This window comes from Alosa sapidissima, chromosome 12, assembly GCF_018492685.1.
Source record: "Alosa sapidissima isolate fAloSap1 chromosome 12, fAloSap1.pri, whole genome shotgun sequence".
NCBI classification, from domain to species: domain Eukaryota; kingdom Metazoa; phylum Chordata; class Actinopteri; order Clupeiformes; family Clupeidae; genus Alosa; species Alosa sapidissima.
In genome coordinates, this window is record NC_055968.1 from 5593568 (window position 1) to 5614875 (window position 21308).

At 43.4% G+C, this 21308-nt stretch overlaps 1 protein-coding gene across 2 annotated transcripts in view; it reads right to left on the minus strand.

Annotated features, from left to right (window-relative positions):
• The window catches only part of LOC121678180 (inactive N-acetylated-alpha-linked acidic dipeptidase-like protein 2), a 215878-nt gene that overhangs the window by 113022 nt on the left and 81548 nt on the right, over positions 1-21308 (minus strand). The window lies entirely within an intron of this gene.

Genomic DNA, 21308 nt, shown 5'->3' on the forward strand with positions numbered 1-21308 from the left:
TTGACCAACATATGTTCCATGTGGTGGTTACGTGATCTGTCCAGTTTGCAGAAAATGCTTTTCAAAGATAAAATGCCACACAGGGGAGGTGGGGATCAGCAGCCTTGAACATAAAGAATGCTAGGAATGCCAGACTTCTGGAGCATGCAAAGATAGCTATAATGTGTTCTTTTGAGGCACACAACCTTGTGACGAATGTACCTCTTCTACAACATTTCCTTGACAATTCAGGGGTGTGTATTTCTTAAGAACAACACTATCTTTATGTCTTATTGAAAGCATACTAAATAGCTAACCATAGTGTTTTTGTCTCTTAGTTTCTGAAAAGTATACAGTTACAACAGCCAGTATTTAATATGCACTGCAATCTTCCCAAACACCTTTCAAAGAACTCATTGAATAAAACATCATTAATGGATTTTTTTTTTTTTTTGCATTTGTAAAGTAATTTGCATGCATTATCAGTCATTACAATTACTGAAACAAATTCAGCAGCGATAACTGTTTTGTTTGTGCGTCTGTTTTCAGACTCTAGTCTCCATCGTACAGAAGGAATAGCCACAGGTGAACGGAAATTAGCAGCTGAAATCAAATTCTGCTGGTCTGGGAAAAGTTCCACTCCAAAGTGCTCTGGGTAATTGTTTAGGCCCTTCCATCTAGGAGATATTTGGGTAACACCACACTTCGTGGGTGAGTGCACTGCACATTCATAAAACCATAAATAAATGCTTCATAATATATTCAGGAATGGGTGAAGCAACATTCATACAATACATTATATTACTATGGAATACAATTGTCTTTAACATAAAAGTCCCCTTCTGCAGATCATATTTCCAGTCAACTACAAATATTGGCACTAAATGACTTGCAAACACTGCAAACTTCTGTTATCTGAATTATCACCTATTCCTACATACAACAGACAGGTTTAGCAACACAGTCAAGATTAAGATGAACACAAGGGGCAGCATTTTTCTACACTTGAAGTTAACTATTGCTATTCGTTTATTTGATCTTGTTGCTTATCCGTTTTATTTTGATACAGAAATAGCTGATAAATTCAACAACATAAGTATGCATTAATAATTCTAATGAAAGGGCCAAGCCACATAATTTTCACAAAGCTAAATATGCAATATTTTCAGTTTCAAAGTATGATAGGTGAATTAAAAAAAAATGAAAAATGAATGTATTATGCACTCACCCATCAAGTAAAATGTTAATAATTGGCATGATTCTACAACCCTTATCCAATGGTAGCTATGTGTTTTGTACATTTAAACATACCAGTGCAACAATCTAAATGAGCCTGGTCTCCTACCCTGGGAGCCTACATGTCCCTTGATATGTCTGTTACAAAATAAATCTGAAACCCCACTCAGCAAAGCTCTAATGGATTTGTAAGGGATCCTTAGGCTAATTAGGGGACTGTTGGCTTTGGAGTTAACATGCTTATTCCATGAAGGCTTTGTGTGGTCTGCTGAGTATAATACACCAAACTTCATGTCTCTGCCAAAGCTTGGGACCAAAATCCTGCCCACCACAATTATGTATAAAGCATAGTTTACCATATCGTCCTCAATAAGCAATACAGCCATTCATCTCCAAATCCATGTGTGTTCAAATTTGTTTTAGCTCATTACGTATGAGAAACTTCGCAGTAAGACCATTTTTAGAAATGTAAAGCACCACTGAGTTTGCAGATTTCAACCTGAAGGTGTTTTGACATCTCCAGGCATGGTTTCATCATGGGTTAAAGAGGTCTCTCATAAGCTGGTATCCCGCCAAGAAAGCAAGCAGCACTGCATGCATATTTCAGCTCCCTTAAAGGTTCTGGTGCTCAGATAAATGTCGGCAGTCTATCACTGCTTACAGAGCCGGGTCTCTGAGTATCTCCACTTGATTAGCCCACTTAAAGAGAAATAGGCGAGTGGTGTGGGCCTGTGTAGCAGAAGTCACACACATCAGAATAGGAGCACATGCATCGAGTTCTCAGGAGCATCCCCCTTGGCTATGCATGGGTGCCTCTGTAATCTAATTAAAGTAATGCTACGCATGGCCAACCAGCCTGATTCTTCCTCTATCTCAGGAAATGTGACCTTAATCAACTGAGACTGCATAGTAAACTGAGAGAACACAAACTCAAATAGTGCAAGTTTAATTTTTCCTTTGTCTGTGTTCTGAAGGTTTTCAGTATAAATATATGTTTGAGAAGGTCAAGAAAGGAATTGTTGACAATTTGATTTTTAATCACTAGAATATAGTTCATCGTTGTCTTACTAAGCTGAGCAAACATCTAAGGAAAGCGCTGGAATGAATTTGCCATAGATGATGTGGGGGCTCTTTGTTCCTGATAACTTTGTTGGCAGAAAGTCAAGCCCTCCTTGTGGAGTTGTGTTCCTTTTGAAAAATGAAATGTAGCACTGTAATTGAATTTCCTTTTCTATTCTGGATGAAAAGAGATAAAGAAATCATTTTAGATCAGACAGTCAATTAATTAGTGAACAAATAAATGACCCCCGAAAGAGCATACCCTTTTAAAAGCATAAAATGTGGAATACAAAATTGAATACCAACACAGGAGCTTCTCTCATTGCCCAACGTCGTATAAAATGATTTGCAGCATCATTGCACCATACAGTACCGCAGCACCCTCCATTTCACTAGAAGACACCCCTAAAGGTGCTGTGCTTGGTGATGTGTTGAGTCAGGGAGATTTCATCGCCAAACTGTCAGGCAAGGTGGGGCACAGTGGTGGGGCACAGTGATGGGACCCAGAGGGGACAAGGGGACTCCCGTCAGGGCTCTCGGCCGTACACAGACTGGTCCTGACAGACCGAGGGAAGAGTGGTGGTCTCAGGCAGAACCTCGTCATTATGCACAGGGGCTCTCAAAGTCAGGGTGATTCACAGGACTCAGGCCGTTGTAGAGCCCTGCGGGGTGCCACTCTCGACAGCTTGGCTGGCTGATTGATGTCTCCTCCTTGAGAACTAGGCTGAGAGCCTCTCTCACACACAATCAAAGGTGCACATATATACATATATATATATATATATATATATATATATATATGACACATATGACCATACACACACCTTCACACTGACAATTAATCGGATATGCACAGATATGCATATTTTTCTCTCGCTCACTCACTCTCGCACACACACACACAATACATGGATGAGTTTGGCTGGTATGAATTTAAGCCTTAGGGACTCCAAAATGGCAGTGAACGAGCTTGCTGCCATCTGTTCTAGGGACTGATATAGAACTACATATATCATATGGTGACCGATAGCTGTGTGAGAGAAATGGATGGAAAACAGCATGCTTTCAGGCAGAAAGCCATAAAAGAACACTCTAATGAGGAGGCCTGATTGCACATTCTTCTACCAATGCTTGATTATTTTCTCTTAATACTGGAGGTCCATTTTTGTACTGGTGCATGCAAAATTACTTAATTTAGTCTTGCCCTAGGATATAATAACCTTATGATTTTGGTGCCCCCTAGAGTTGTTCTGTACCAGGTGTCTGATGAGTTATGATGCAAATAAAAAACATACCAGCAGGACTGTAAAGTATGGTATTGATGGCATATGTTAACCTTCTACCTAAATCATCCTCCATCTACTGTGGGTTAAATCGGTAATGCAAGGTAACAACAACAGTAATCATATAACGATACAGCATTACAGTGGGAAGGGTGGAGATTACCTCAAGGCCCTGGTCTTTTTATTGACATTTTGTGGCCTTAATTAAATGCTGTTGAATGTGTGTGATTGACAAGTAGTGTATCTTTTCCTACCATGGACACAGTCAGTGGATACGGCACAAGGGGAGGCCCTGGCACTTGATAGGAGCAGCTGCCTGGGTGCCTATTGACCTGTGGAAGAATACTCTTATGGACAGATAACACTGGCAGCACCGACTCCTCTTCTTTAGAGGAGAGCCTACCCCTTCCACTTCACTCTGCTCTGTGTCCCCAAAGAGGCCTCTGTCTGAGGACTGACAAAGGCAGAGATGGCAGATATCTGTGAAGCCCTGCGTCCACTCAATGGAAAAATAACAACAGCTGACCTCGTCGCTCTTCACACTTCACTGCCCAGTATATGGACACACAATGTTACCAAGACTGTAAAGGTAATCTAACTTTTATTTCAACATATAGCATTACCCAATATTAATGTTATTTTTTATGCTACACTGCAAAATATGATGGCCATTAAAATGGCTTCTTTTGTGAAACAGTTTGTTCTAATCACATTCACATGGGTAATAGGCTGTTGACTATCCAAATATGCTATCGTCAATTGTGAACCTTTTCCCCTTTTTAAACTGCATGTGTTAGACCTTTCAAAAGTTGAGTCTCAACAATTCTCATACAATATCACAAATATATATTTTCATATTGGGGCGTGTTAAATTCACATGATCCCAAAGGGTTTTTAAGAGTTCCTAAATTAAACAAAAAGTATTGTGCTGTGCATAACATCTTTGTAACACTCTGTTCTGCTCCTCCCCATTATCCAATCAGTGCCCAGCCTCATCTGAGTATTGATCATCCAGCTTCACTTGCTCATCAATCATTCAATCACAACCTGCACCTGCTAACAGCTTTTTTGAACCTGCACCTGCCAACAGCTCATTTTCTCCGTCACCTGTTCTTGTACCACCTTTATATAAACTTGGACTTTGTATCACTCTGTGTGAAATCTTGATGTCATGTCATGTGGGACAGTCATTTTGTATGTAAAGTCCTGACTGTTTTGAGGCCTGTCTTTTGTTGCTGCTTCTCTGCCAGTAGTAGTTGTATTTTGTGCCTTGGTCCACATAAAAACATCTTCATTTTTGGCAATCTTCGCATTTCTGTCCTGTCATCCACCAAAACCATTGCAATCTTCAAAGAGTTCTAAAGTGAGTTGATCTTCTCTCTCTCTCTCTTGTTTTGCACTTGGAGATTATCGCAGGAGGAGCAAATCAGATCACCATAGCCGGGAGCACAGGCAACCTTGGAGATCTGAAGAAGATAGTGGTAAGTCATGCGGATGGTGCACTGGGGGGATGATTGGAAGTAAATGTGCTCAAAAGAGCCAGAAACAAGGTGGAGGGTACATAAGGCAAGCACTGACGTCAAAGAGTCTCGGAGAAACAAAAAAGGAAAAAAAAAGCATACGCAGGTGAACTTTCTGTGAACTGCTGAGAAATAAGATAAAAGCTGGATTCTTTTCCCCCAATCCGCATCGGAAGGCCATGCATAGCGTCTGGCAGGGAGGGATGGTGAGACAGGCATCCGCATGGGTAATTTGAAGTGATGTTAAACGTGTCTGTGATCACATCCACTCGCTGAGAGAATCCACCCATTCTCACTGAAAACGACACCTTGACTGGGTTTACCATATGAAGAAGATCTAAGTGAAAAATACAGCAGACAAGGGGCAAATAGAAGAAGACACTTATGTAAATGGTGCAGAAACACAACAGCCTCGATAAGACAGTTCCTTCCCTAAGTGATACACTGCTGACAATTGCATTGGATTCAGAGTCAAGCAAAGCATTTTCCTATTATCGTTTTCATGTACTTTTGTTACCCAAAAGAAATTACAATTGCACATAATTGTGCCAACATCTGTGATCTGCCATATATGGTCACATAAAACCATCAACCTAGCAACATACAGCACTGAAGAAGAATCCAAAACCTCACACTGTGCTTTTGCCATCTCTTCAATGATGTTACAGCAAGAAGTCAGCAATCTGCCAATTCAGACTCTCAACATAGGCACTCAAGAAAATCCATAGGTGCAAAAGGAGGACAGCTCTCAGCATCACATCCACCATCCACTAAAAGGCTTATCTCACTGCTGCTGCTGTCAGACAAAAAGGAGGAAAAACCATCATGTCATCATGAGAAGGTACACACCATTTCCATTTGTCTGGAGAATCTTAGTGAACAGAGACATCGAGCGAATACAGAAAGAGGAAGAACAGACAGATGAAAGAGATAAGAGAGACATCTACCTCTTTCTCAGCAGGAGATAAGCTCTCATAAACACTCATAGTGTCATAGAAAAAACACATCATACACAGGCACTCATAACCACACCTAGACTTGCGCACACACTAACACACACAAACACACACACACACACACACACACACACACACACACACACACACACACACACACACACACACACAGTATGTATGCAATGTGTGTGAACAAACGTGAGTGAGCGGGTGCAGCAGATGAATGAGTAAGTCACATTCAAAGGGAGCCGTTAGCTCAAAGAAAACAAATGCCAGCTTGTTCATTGCCTTTGACACCAAAGCAATGTTGCATGAAAAAGTTGCTACTGCAGTGTTTCCACTTGCATGTACTCTGCAATACTCAAAACATAACAGCCCAAAAAAAATCCCTCTAAAAATCACTATGTGCTCTGTATTTTACTCTGCTTTTCCCATCCAATATAACTTCAAAAGGATGGAGGGAATTGCTAGCAGAGATATCCGAAAAACTAACTCTGCGGTTCTTATGCCACACTTGCTGGAGTCTGACCAGGTCACAGGTGGACGCGGAAGTGCCAACACGGTTCCGCTGCTCCGCCATGCGCTGCACACTCCCAAGCTCTCTTAATAACCTCTCCCAGTCTTGGCAGCTGGCTGAGAGAGCCTTGTCAGTTTCTCAATGAGACGCCGCACACGTACCAAACCGGCCCTGGCTGCCCTAGCGCGCCCTCCTCTCCACCGCTCGAAACGCCAGTCCACAAAAAAAACTGGCATCCAGACAAGGTGCAGTGTAAGAGGTCACGCATTAGGGTCTCTGATCCTGGGATTACAGAAACTTCTGTCCTTTAGCCAAGCCATAGCTCCCTGCCTGGGCACTGTTTTTCTTTTTAATCATCTGCCACGGCTGAGGGCGTAACACTACCCCTCTCTGGCACTTTCACCCTTGGTACCTGCAGTAGTCCAGCTATTGGCTCTGAATTGTTCAGGGATATGGCTTATTTGGCTCATAAACCTTTAAGCTTTTGTTTACCATCTGATCTGTTGTTGTTGTTGTTGTTGTTGTTGTCACATTAAAACACCAGCTGATGGACGGGTAGATGTCCTAAGTTATACAACTGGATATGCCTGGATGTGAAGTGAAACTCTAACTCTAACTATTTTTTTTTCTGGAACTGGTCAAGGAAAATCCTATAACCTTGGTTCAAGTCTGCAGGCAATTGTATTACATGATAGAAAAAGAACAGAGAGGAACAGAGAGGGGGAACAGAGAGATGTAGGTGGTTTTATGGTTGGCTTTGCCATTTAACTTCTATGCTTGTAGATTTAACTATTGCCAGCTGGCAGGGAGAAAAAGAACAAAAAGGCTGATTTGAACCAAATCATTCAAATTAGACAGACCCAGAAAACCTTTTAAAAATGCAATTACCCACCACCGTGCAAATCTAGGGAGAGGAGTTGAGCTCTTTTAAGATTACATATGTAGAGCACTGCAGGAATGAACAGAAACCTGCTCTGGGTCAATGCACACACCATGCTTTTATGCAGAATGATTGAAAACATGACATGCCATTTGCTGTTTACTGGGTACATGACAATGTATGTTTTTTTTCAACAACAGACACGGTGCCAATCATCTCTGTAGATCTCAACCCATGTTTTCTGAATCTAAAGAAACCCAAGGCTGCTCTAAGCACTTAAATCAGACATGGGCATTGTACTCCCCCGGGCCACATACGGCCCTTTGGTTGACTCTGACCGGCCCGTGTAAGCAGTGGCGTAACGTAGAGCTGGGACCCGGTGCAAGCATTTTCATTGCCCCCCCCCCCCCCCCCCCCCCCAACACCACCCCACCCCCCGCGACACAAACACACACGCCGCACACACACCACCTCTGAATTCCCCCAAATCGAAACCGAAACACAGATAACGTACAGCCATAGAACAATTAAATAGCCATCAAGGAAAAGCAACTCATATGCAGTGGCGCCTACACAATATATGACCACACAACTGTTTAATTTAGCCTATAACAGTGTGGCACAGCGGTCAGATACCCTTCCACAAACAGGTCACAGAAAGTGCACCTCCACATACTGTATGCCTACTCCATAAAAAGCAACCGAACTCACCCATTAAAAGTTCACTCTACGGGCCGTCATTGATGATATCGTTTAAACCCAACTGCCTGGCTCTGCTCTTCTCTATGGAGAGTATGACCAATCCACTCAATCGTTCTTGTCCCATGCTAGCCTACTCCTTAGGTAGGACATAACGTCGGCATCGCTAGCATCAACGCCAGCAGCAACATTCAATGTGTTTTAAAAAAAAAACTATTCAATTTCATCCATTTGGATTTAGTCTCCTCCAGTTCTCATCTTTCTTTTCTCTTCTGCATGTGTGCCACTTTTATGCTTACAAATAAAGCGGTGCCTGGGCCCCGGTCACTAATATAAAGTCACAAATGTTAAAAACTTTCACATTTTGTTTACCATTGTTTTGAGAAAATTGGTTGAATAAATTACATTTTTTGTAAGGCAACCTCACTTTTTCCATTGCTTAATCATAACATATACTGTACTCTTATCAGCTTGTCAAAACAATGCTATTTACTGCTTTTTAATAAAGAAATACAATTAATATTATGCAGAATTGAATTAAGCCTTTTGGCCTGGCCCTTCTCATGTGGCCCCATGTAAAAAATAATTGCCCACCCCTGACTTAAATGGTTTATTTTCCAAGAAAACAGGCTGATCTTCCTGATTCTCAGAAATGACTGCAGATAAATCAGTGCAACTGCTGTCACTGCAGCAGCCCGCTTCTGACCGAACATACTCAACATATACCAGTCATTTGCAGAGATGGCTGTCACTCAAAGTGGTAAGCCCCACTCATCTGCATCCCACTACACTCACTCCACAGAACCTCTTGCTCTCCTAGCTGAGTAGTCAGCCGTCGACTTGTGTGAGATGAGCACAGTGAGATCAATACCACACGCCAACTAAAACTTTAAGACTCTAATTAGAATCTGTAATCAATCGTTCACTTAAAAGGTGTAGCAATCTAGGTTTCTTTGGGGACAATGCAGTCTGGCTAGTTGCACTCTAACATTCATTTAGTCAGGAATGGTACTTCCAGTGTGACAAAGATATATAGTGGTTTTCATGGACACAGAGAACCCTGAGGTCGTATGTGAAACTTACACTCACCCTCGCACATCTACACACACACACACACATCTTTAACACATTTAAACCATCCTCTGTCAACTATTAAGGACCTGGGGAAATGTTCACAGTACATGGATAAGCACAATTCTTACTGAACCGTGACAAAATTAAAGTAGTTGGAGTCCCTCTTATTTACTGAACACTTGGTGTCCAGATTGGAGCAGAGGTTTTGTACCGTGAGCTACTGTGTCTGAATGCACATTTCTGAGATGGGGCCGAGACACTGGGAGGCTACCGCAGGTCTCCGGTGTGATACACAGGGACGGTGTTTGGCCTGCCTCTGTGATTGATAGCTAGGGAGCCAGAGCCCTGTGTGCATGGCCCCAGGGAGCTGCCGGTAAACACACGGCCTAAGCCAGCCGATGCATCTGAGCTCCTGACAGCCGCAAACAACCCCCAACTCCCGCCACGACCTCTCCTCATTCAGAGCAGTGCTAGGAGACGAGGGCTGTGCTCTGCATACTGAGTGTTATCCGTCCCCCCCTCTCCCTCACCCTCTCTCTTCTGTGCCGTTCTCCTGTATTACGCCAACGTTGCTCTAAGCCCTCTCTAACTCAAACGGCTCTCTCTCTCTCCTCCTTCCCTTCTTTGTCACCCTTCCTTCCTCTGCATTAAAGCCCATACAGTAAGCCCCCCTCTCTCCTTCAACACAAAGATTCCTCTGTCTCCCCTCTTGGTTTCCATCTCACCCCTGCTTACCAACAGTGTTAGTCTCTTTCTTTCGTCATCCCGCTCCTGCTCTCTCTTATGGTATTACAGCCCTCTCTCCTCCACCAGACAGTAAATGAGACGCAGCACATGCTGGGACGCTGTTGTGTGTGCGTACAATGGAGAGACGCATTAAGGGATCAATGTGGGATGCAAAAAAGGGATTAACGCTCCGGCTAAACCATTAGCACTTCAAACCCAGCAGAATGCAGGCGGCTACAGCATGCATAGTGTAAACATGAAATGGTGAAAGAGATTAGCGAGAAAGGTGAAGGGAGCCACGAGAATGGAGAATGTGTGCCCCAGTGAACGGGTCTGGTCACTCTTATCGCCTCACAACACATGCCCTCATGCTGCGTTACGGTGTTAAAACCTCGCTTTTTTACTTTGCCCTGAAGTGAGATACTAATATTGGCCTGATGTTTTCTCTCCCACCTCCACCCAAAAGAATAACAGGACATGGGGTCTGCAGGCGGCAGAGAGGACTCTGATACCTTGGAATCGATGGAAAGGGAAGCTTGGCCTTTCTTCATCAGTCTACAGACTGCACACACAGCTGTTCTCCCTGCAGAGTGTGTGTGTGCTTCCATGTGTGTGTAGGTGATACCTGGTAATGCCCAGGTGCAGTTTCAGACACTTTCTACTTACATAAGTCTTGCTGCCTGAGTGAGTCATGTTCTCTGTCTCTTTCTCTGTCACACACCAATTTGGGCGTCCACACAAATATCAGTCACCATAATAGGCAAATGATTCATAGCATCAATTTCAATTGCTGAAATGTAATCGACACGAAATGTGTGGTGGATTTTCTTCACCCTAACCCATGCAACCATTCACCCTTAGATAAACCGCGGGAACAAAAACAGAATTTTGGATTATCTTCATCTGACCTGCTTTGTCCCTTGAAGAGGACACTGAAATTACTCTGCAACTGGAACTACATTAATTATTGTTATGTTGCCGAGAAGCTTGCATGCCTCTGTGCAGCATTTGAGTGGCCTCCTGTTGAATTGCCTATACAAAACAGTATACAGTGGGTCTAGAAAGTTTGTGAACCCTTTCTGCGAGTCTGCATGAGACAAAGCATCTTTGTGTGAAAAGCTATGTCAACCCATTGTTACAAAGAGGGACTGACGCACCAGCAACCAAACTGTACTATCTTGCCTAGGGAATATATCTCTACAGCTGACAATTGTGTGAATTCTAATTACCGGTAGTAAGTTCACAATAAAACTGGCTGAAAAAGGCATGATTTCTCAATTATATGAACAAGGCTAAATGTGTCTAAATAGCTTAGACTTCTCTGGTAGCACTAGTAGCCTAGAACACAGGCTAACAGCACCCAATGTTGAATCCCTAGGTAGTTTTCTTGAATGAAGCTTGCCTCTAGGGCTTAAGAGATTGATAGTAATTGCCAAATATCTATCTGAAGCATCACGACAGGCAATCTTTCCTCACATCTTCCTCATCTCTACAGAAAGGATGCAGCAAGTTTGGACAATCTCCTGTGAAGTCACGTCTTCAAATGTGTGCCGATAAATGTAATTTTGCAGCCAAGAACCTATTTGTGAAGGAATTAGAATATTTTGAAGTTCTAAATAATGAAATTAAGCCCGCAGTGATATATTTAGTATTAATGTCTTTACTTTTATGCCTAAATTATTTATGTAGCCTGGCTGCTGCACATTAAAATGGAACAGGTTCAAGTCCCGAGTCCTCCAATCAGAAGCTTTTGCCAAGTAGACTCATCCAATCAGCTGCTCAGAGTAAAGCTATTAAAAATGTTGCCTGCTTGGGAGGTGTCCCGCCTCCTTTGAGCTCCTCATGTTCAGCTCTCTCCTCACCTTTTTAAAAGTTAAAAATAAGGGGCTGGGCTCAGGCCAAACTCAAAGCAGAGCAATTCATCAGCAGCGCTGTCAAACCAACCCAATCCTCTCTTCATGCAACACAGAATGTCCAAAGTCAAATTGTGATACACAAGTTTCTTTGTCGCAGCTCTTGATATAAATCACGGATGTTTTTTTATTTATTTTTAGCAAATCCTTGCTGTGCCACTGGCATGCGACACGCTCTTCAGAGACACGCAAATGAACTCTTCGTCCCTGAGCTCATATATACACACAGGAAGTGGCATTATACCCTCTTCTCCCCGCCATTACCTCGGAAAAGGCCGGCCGAAGAGAGCTCTCAGGAGGAAACACATGTTCCCTGATCTCAGTGGAGCTAAAGGCTTCATTCTGGAGAGGCAAGCTGAGCGGAGCAGTGGCGTGCTGGATGGGACTCATCTATAAATGACCAGTGAGCTGAGGAGAAATGAGGACGCAGGAGGGACTGCCACTATGAGCCTGACTCCAGCTTCTGCTCTCCAACTTCCATCTCTCAGGTGGATTAATGTGTGTGTGTGTGTGTGTGTGTGTGTGCGTGGTTGGGGGAGGGGGGCTCAGTGTGTTATGTGTATGTATATGGGGGAGGGGAGTGTCATATGAGACTCCTGTTCCCTCAAGCTCGAGGAGATGGTTATAACACAAGCCTGCTACTGCTCATATACACAGACATTAGAAAAAGAGAGCGCACGCACACCTACACAAACACACACTCACACACACAAACTTGCATGCAGTGTTCTCAGTAATCCATTGCTTTTGTTATCTTAAATGATGGGTATACCAAAGTCTTGATCCTGGTCTTGACACACAGACACAGACACAGACACACACACAAGTGAGAAAGAGTGAGATGGAGTGGAGAGGGTAAAAGACAGAAGGGCAAGACAAAACAGAGTTAACTCAGTAACCCTGGACTTTAATTGCCTCTTCTCAATGATGACATTGATTAATCCACTACAACACTTCAGCAAGGTTCCCATTAGACACTGGTCACTTGTGGGGTGTCTAATGTGGGCAGCACATTGCACAGATGACCCACTACTAAAAGCATGTTCAGCTCAACACCAAAACTCTGCAGTGTTTTTTTTGTTAAAATTCCCTACGAGGAAGTCATGGCATCAGTGGAAACAATCTATTATTGAACATTATATAAAATACATACTTCTCAGTTTATGTGACCTAAAAAACTGCAGTTACTGTAGGTTGTCAAAACAAGCACAAACAAATCGGTTTAATGCATGTTTTATTGAGTCTCAAGGCCTGACAAGGCACACACAGCTCATTTCTGTTTCTGTGTGGGTGAGACATTGAGGTGAAGCAAGAGGATCTCTCCCAGAGAGAGGCTGCCACTCTGATAGGTCTTACAAAGAGGCCCTTTACACCAGGCTTCTATCTCTGGAACACCAAATCAAGGCTGGAGATAGGCCTAAGAGTCAGTCTAGAACTGTTAAATGACTCAAGGATTTGACAACAGTAGAACACGGTAACAACAAAATAAAGAACAAATATTTGCACTGGGATGATCGTTGTCTTCGGTCAATCTTTACTGGTTTTATCTTTCACAGTGCCATGAATGCAGTGTGTTTCATGCTTGTATCCAACACAGTGCCCTCTAGTGACAGTGCTTCATAAAAGTTGAGACCAGACAAATTCAGCCTTTCCAAATGTTTGTCTGTCTGTATCTGGTTGTCAAGAGGAATTTGTACGTTTGTGACAGTAATAGTCCTCTATGATAACATGTCACAGAAAAAGACAGTACAGGTCAGTAAAAACTAAAACCAGTCTCAATTGTTATGCTGTTTAAATACCCTGCATTTGCACCAATGCACAAACTAATTCCATCTAGTCAACCTTATAATCATGAGAAGGGCATTAACACAAACGTGTGCTAATTGTTTATTATTCAAGGTTCTAATTACCAAGTGTATCATATAGAGACAGTCTTTGGTGTCACTCCTAATAATGTCTCAAAGTCACAACATGTACAGTGGTGTTTTGTCTTTCACTGTCATATACAGTGAAATAAATTAGTCTTCCTGATGGCTAATTGCCTATGTCTGACAGTGGGATGGGGAAGGAAACAGCGATGATTAGGGAAGGTACCCTGCCATGAGAAACTCATCAGTGTTTGCCACATACCTGTGATTTTTATTTCAGTAAAACAAATACTTGAGGACCTAATGAGCTATTCTTCCTCCGCACAACAAGCAAGAGTCTGGCAAGCGTGATGCAACAGTGAAAGTAATTGGAGCTATTTTCAGCATGAAGAAGAGAGAGAGAGAGAGAGAGAGAGAGAGAGAGAGAGAGAGAGAGAGAGAGAGAGAGAGAGAGAGAGAAAGAGAAAGAGAGACAGAAATTCACATATTTTATCCATTCAAGTCAAGCACAGAGCTGCCCAGCCCACCCACATCCAAATGCACAAGAAAAACTTGAGACAGACAGACAGACTCACAACCTACAGTCTATGCTCACAGCTAACACTCTGTCCTCCCTAATGGATGTGCACAGAGTAAATGGGAGTGAGGGAGACAAAAGCCATACAACACAGGAAGTGCTGAAAATCACAGTGACGTTAGGCTGGCTATTGATACTCGTTTGATGAACATATAGGTCTAAATGGCATCCATTTTGAACGGACAAAGAATGTGATTGCTATAAGAAATAACTGTAATCAAGTCATCCTATTCTGTGGAGCAAAAAAAAGTGCAAAGCTTTTCAAAATGTCAACTATGGGTCTAAGAAAAGGGAGAAAGAAAAGTGGTGTGCCTAGAAAAAAAAGCAAAAAGGATCATACATATACAACACAGATCTGCGCACCCAAAAAGCATGCCAGAGGGCTCAGTGGTCCAGCGATAGGAAATGTGACAAGCTACTGAAGCATCTGACATTGAGGGGATAGTGAAAAATGTATACACAATCTGTTAAACACTAGAGGTGACTGCCGACTCTGCAGTGCATTGGCCCCTGCATCTCTCTCCATTCAACCGCTGGCATTTGCAGACCCCTCGGTGGTACGGCTCTAGTGGGACCTGGAGAAAATACATATGAATACATCAAAGTGCCTCTGCACTTCAATAATACATACAGGGGGGGTCTCCGGCATCGCCGCTTGCCCACCTTATTAACATTAAATGTGAACTCTTCAACTCTGAAGCGAGAGGTGGGAGAGGCGAATGGGGACTGTTTGGCCAGTGGTGGCTGACCTTCTGGCCTACGGGCAGACGTTAATCCCAGCTAGCGTAATCACGTCGCCATTGTGGACCTAATGAGCTCCTCCCCACGCGATCATATCCCCAAGTCTCCCAATTATCCTCCCCAGAGCCAAGATAACAGCAGGTCACTGCTATGAGGGCAATTAGAGCCCTACCTGATGTCTCGCGAGGGCCAGGCTCAAGACTAGCCATCACCAAACAAGCCACCTAGCGACCACTGTTGTATCATAAAAAATAACCATTAACAAAGGGACAGTATGGTTAAGTATGAGCGTCACATTACATTTAGGAACACTTAAGCCTGGTCGACAGAATAAAATGCAAATGTGTGAAAGTTGCTCTGAGGCAAATGAAGACAACATATCAGAAGCTATTACACTCAAACCACTAGCCTGGTTGTGTCTCACGAAATAACAATAGAAACGGGGGAAATACTAAGTAAGAGCAAGTCAGAGCCGCACATACATTCAAGTGCTTTAGCAACAGTGTCAATCTTCCTTTCTTCACCACCTGCCGAAGACCATCATTTCCACCAAGCTGTTTGACATCCGTCAGACGTGACCTTTTCCTGACGTCTGTCTGTCTCGGTGTGTTTGAGTGGCGCTGGCGGGTGGGAGGGGGGCCACGGGGGTGAAGTCTGCACGCTGTGTCATGGAGGACAGATGAGCACAGGCCCACTGCTGCAGCTTAATTATTCCCACCCAGCGTCAGCCTGGAGGGGACACAGGTTCCCAACACCCACGGTATTGTACCTAAGGGGCTGCCGGACAGCCGGGATCCCTGTGGTGAAACTGATGGGATTCTTACAGCTGAATTTCCAGTTGCACTTTAAATGGACAGCCACTGAAGGGAAAGAGAGAGAAGTGGGGCGGTCCGGGTAAGAATAGTTTCAGTGTAGGATGGGGAGGAGATGGGGGATACAGGTTGCTGCTCTAGTCAAGGGCTCTGCGACTAGTGTGGGCCCTCCGTAGGCGAATGAAATTAACATGCAGAGTAGGCATGGTGCGTTATGGTGGCGTCTGCGCATCTCTTGGATAAACAAATTGAAATGACGCCTCATATTAGGCATGCCATCAATTGAATTATTGATGAAATTTGATAAACTTTGCAAGATATTAAAGCCCATTAAAAGATGCCATCGTTATCTCCTGCATGCTAATGAGGATGATTTCTTGCTTGATGCATAATACCAAAGACAAAGATACTCATCAATCTTGACTGTGCATGCTTGTCAAGTTGTAATAATATAATCATTGAAGGAGAGCGCTGAGAACCTTGCCCTACACATGTTAACTCAAAGGCTAGGCTATCAGTCTTTATGAAAGTAGGTAGGGGGTTTCGGTCGACATGTCTGTCGCAACAGCATCTACTGTATTGTGGGCATCCAGCATCTCATATTGCTCCTAATCATGATAAAATTACAGATGCACACAGCAAAGACAGGTGGATATCTGGAGATAAAACGCTAGATTACACACTCTCAGAGCTGAGGCTCCACTGCGAACTGACTGTTAATTAGCCGCTGGCTAATGCAACGGCAAAATAAAAAAATGCTTTGTGCATCTATACCAAAGAAACATTTTATTCCATATTGTGCACTCTGAATTTGTTCTTGTGTAGACCAATGTAAGATATTAGCAGAGGACAAGGAACCATTATTAATCGACTGTATGCTACTGCACTCAATGTCAAATTTTGTAACAATTTCTACCTAAGGTTTCCATTAGGTGCCATTAGTAACACATAGTTTGTTGAATATTTTTCAAATTGTTTTACTGTTTGACTTGATAACTTCATACATGTATTACACACATAGATTAAGGAAGTAGAACATAAACAGTATGTTGTTTTATAATAGTTGTTTTATTAAAAAATATATTGTACTTAATATTGTATTCCAATATTTGACACTGCTTTCTTGTGTAAATGAATTTCCTATTATTAGGCTACATGAGGTACATTTTTTTTTTTAAAGAAATCCAGTCAGTATTCCCACAACCACAAGTACAGTAAACACCATACAAAAGGTTCACATGCTTCAATCCACCAAATTAGCCAAAAACCCCATAGATGGTCATGCCCTGTAGGAAGTCAGTCCCATTTCCTGTTCCACTTGAACAGTCTAAGAACACCTTTCGCCACCTCTGCTTCACATCGGCAGCACTGGTTGGCCTCCAAGTCTCAGGACAACCCACAGGCCAACTCCACTGGAATTCTTTTTCATAAATAAGCAACCCAAAAGGCTTCAATTTGGCACAATTTCAACTTTATGAGAACTCTTAGGGACAGAATCTCTTGGATTTCAGACTGAATATTACATCAGGATTTGCCAAAAAGGGCTTCCTTTCAGAGAAAAGCACCATACTGCTTTAATTTAATACAAAGGTTGAAAAGGAGAGAAGAGATAACTACTTGATGCTGTTATGCTGTTATCTCCGTCTACAATCCTCTGCTCCTCTCCTCCCATTATCTTGCATCTCTGACCACAGCCAAATAATGTGGTAAAAAGCCCAACAACATCGCCTCTGGGCTACACTGGGTAGACATTTCTTATCCACTCAACTTATTTTACTACATCAGATCTTTTTTTGCTCTTTTTTTGTCCGCTAAAAAAGAAGCAAGTGAACACAGACTTGGGAGGGAGAAGGAGTGGACTTTTTCACCCTGTTTTTCTCAAGCAGACACTTACAGTACTGCATATTTCTATAATTAAAGAGGCACTACTAAAAAATCAAACAGATTAACAAACAGCTCGTGGCATCAAAATGCGAAGTAGGTGCAGAGCCACCAGATTCTCTGACCAAATAACTAGCTTGTGCTCTGGTGGCAGGAGTGAGCGCGTGGCTCAGGGTCGAGGTGTACCTCACTCACCCAGAGGTGGGCTGTGTGAAATATGACAGGTTCTCCTCTTTACAGGATGCGCCCTGGAGCCGCTGCCACTGCATCAGCCGCGCCATCTGATAATGAAAACGACCTCGGCAGAGTCACTTTGATAATCCCATGCTTAATCACTGTTTGTTTGAAATGTCACGGGCCCACTGCAGTGACCTGTGCTCTGCTTGATAGGGGCCTCGACTCCTGACTCATACAAACCTCTTCTCGAATGAGCTTTTTTAATTGCTCTGGACTTGGCACTTGGGAAAGAAAAAAAAAGAAATAAGTTTTGGTATGAAGTAGGTGTGCCAGCACTAACAGCGTATGACAGCACCTCCTCATCACCACGGCAACCAAGAGGCTAGAACAGAATTTAAGTATGAGATTATAATTTTTTTTTTTTTTAAAGGTCAGTTTCTAAAAATAGACTTTCCCCCAGGGGTAGGTCATTATGTGGATATTGATGAAATGGCCCACAATCTGGCTAATTTTAAACAGAGAACATATCTTTCTTTATAACAATGATGACTTCATGAGTCAGGCCACATGTAATGACTGTTCAGGAGCTCATGCACAATGAGGATGTTTACTTATTCCTTTAATAGTTCATTTATTCCCCAAATCCCCAAGATCTCCATTTAGTGTTGACTGCTGTAGCTAATTCAATAAACAAGGAGGGGACAACATCAAGTCAATTACCAACGCAGCATTACAGAGATAACTGTGTCTTCTTGATTTAGTGTGAAAACATGGATGCAATGTAGATTTGTACCCACATGTTGCCACTGGAGAATCAACGCTCATATATGCTGGGTGTGGGCCAAATCTCCCCTCAGCACACCCATGGCCATGACAATCAGTCAAGTTCACATTCATCACAGCATGTCAGTATGGGTGTGCTTCCATATAAAGACATGTTCATCATCTTTTTCACAGCTATTTGTTTCTCTGGGAAAGAGGGGAAATTGCTGGCTGGCTGAGAGAGAAAAAGAGTAACTACGGCAATGAGCCATAATCCATCTGTCTGTTTGAGTTTAGGACCTCGTCAAGAGCCGAGAGACAAAGAGAGAGTGTCATCATGACTCCTCCGAGGTGACACTGGGCTCCGGATACAGTCTCACTTATTAGAAGGCCCATTGTAACACACGGTTATTAATATTGATCTCCACCCTCAGGAATATCAATTTCATTCTGCCGTTATTGATCGCCGCGTGCATAGCCTAATGATGGGCTTCTTAGCCTTGAGAGCGCTGCCCCTGTGCAGAATCAGCACAAGAGCAGAGAATACCACCACAATGTAGTGCCAAGGTGGTGGGAAAATATTCCCTCAAACAAGGCTGGTAATCATACTCTGAAATGTACACTTTGCTTACCCACACAAACACATTTACACTCTCTCGCTATCACACAAAAAAAAAGAAAGAAAAAGAAACTTCTCTTTTTCTTCAGCTAATATACCACTATTACACACATCTAGCGATACAACGGCCACTGTATAATACCATTATAGTGCCGTGGGAGTGGCTCATGCAGACACCCAGTTGGATCATTACTCTATTCCCATGATGATCAGCCCAAGAAAGGCAGTGACTCCAGCATTTCTCAAAGTGAGACACAATATTCCCGTGACACTGTAGCTGTTCTACTTATTCAAAAGCATTCAATCAAAATGTCATGTCTGTTATGAAATGCATAATTCTTGCCTGCATAAGAGATAGAAGAATATCTCCATACTGTATCTCTCTCACTTTGGAATTGTATGTTACACTACTGGTTGAGCATAGGTGAAGTCCCCAGATTCTAAAGAATGGAAAAGGGATTTTTTCCCCCTATGGTGTAGATTAATGCAGGATAGAGAGCAACGACTAGTCTGCTAGAGGGATATTAAACAGCCAAAATTCTTGAAATACTATGTTGAAATACTATGTGTATGAGTTTATGAGTATGTACACCTTCACACAAGCACATACACACATATTTCAAAAGCTCACCGCGGTTGAAAGGCAAGAAAATTACCGTGATTATATCGAATTATCGAGGTATACCGCTTTACCCACAAACTGCTGGGCTGACGGCACCCCTGCATCCACCTCCTGCTCGGGAAACAAAGACGGTTGGTAGCCGATTGACATTCAAAAGGTGACATACCAATGGCAGAGCACTTCAAGGTGTTGTGAGCATATTCCGCCCAAGGAAGCTGGGAACACCAGGAGGATGGATTGGCAGATACTACACATCTCAGGGTTGCTTCCAGGTCCTGGTTCAGCCTTTCGGTCTGCCCATTAGATTGGGGGTGGAAGCCAGAGGACAGGCTCACAGTAGCACCCAGGAGTTTGCAGAAGGCTCGCCAGAAGCAGGAGGTAAACTGGGGTCCGCGATCAGAGACAACATCCTGGGGGAGACCAAAAGCTCGAAAAACATGGTCACACACAAGTCTAGCAGTTTCACTGGCCGAAGGCAATTTTGGCAAGGGCAAGAAACGACATGCTTTAGAAAATCTATCAATTATGACCAAAATAGTGGTGTTACCTTCTGAGGCTGGTAGGCCAGTGATGAAGTCTAGAGAGATGTGTGACCAAGGTCTACGAGGAATGCACAGTGGGTGAAGAAGACCCTGGGGTCTCTGACGTGGATCCTTTCCCTGGACACAGTTTGGGCAACTGGCCACATAGGTCTGTATGTCTTTTTTCATATTCGGCCACCAGAAGCGACGTTGAATGAACTCAAGTGTCCTAGAGGATCCAGGATGGGCGGTGAGACGGGAGGCATGGCCCCATTGAAGGACTTGTCCACGTGCAGCGAGAGGAACAAACAGGAGGCCTGCAGGGGGAGTGTGAGGGCCAGGATCGTTGTTTAAGGCTTGCTGGACAACAGAGGTAATTTCCCAGCGGACAGGTGCAACAAGTTGGGATCTTGGAATGATAGTCTCCGGGGGGCTGTCTTGGTTGGCTGGCTGGAATAGGCGAGACAGTGCATCAGGTTTGATGTTCTTGGAACCTGGCCGGTAGGAGATTGTGAAACTGAAGCGGTTGAAAAAGAGGGCCCATCGTGCCTGCTGGGGGTTTAACCGTTTAGCCTGTTGGATATATTCCAAGTTCTTATGGTCTGTCCAGACAACAAAAGGGTGATGAGCCCCCTCGAGCCAGTGCCGCCACTCCTCCAAAGCCAGTTTAACAGCAAGGAGTTCCCGGTTGCCGATGCCATAATTCTCTTCAGATGAAGACAACTTCCTCGAGAAGAATGCACAAGGGTGCACTTTGCCATCAGGGGACCTCTGGGACAGGACCGCTCCAACTCCAACATTAGAGGCATCGACTTCAACAATGAAGGCTCGAGTGGGATCTGGCTGACAGAGGATAGGGGCTGAAGTGAAGCGCTGCTTGAGGTCT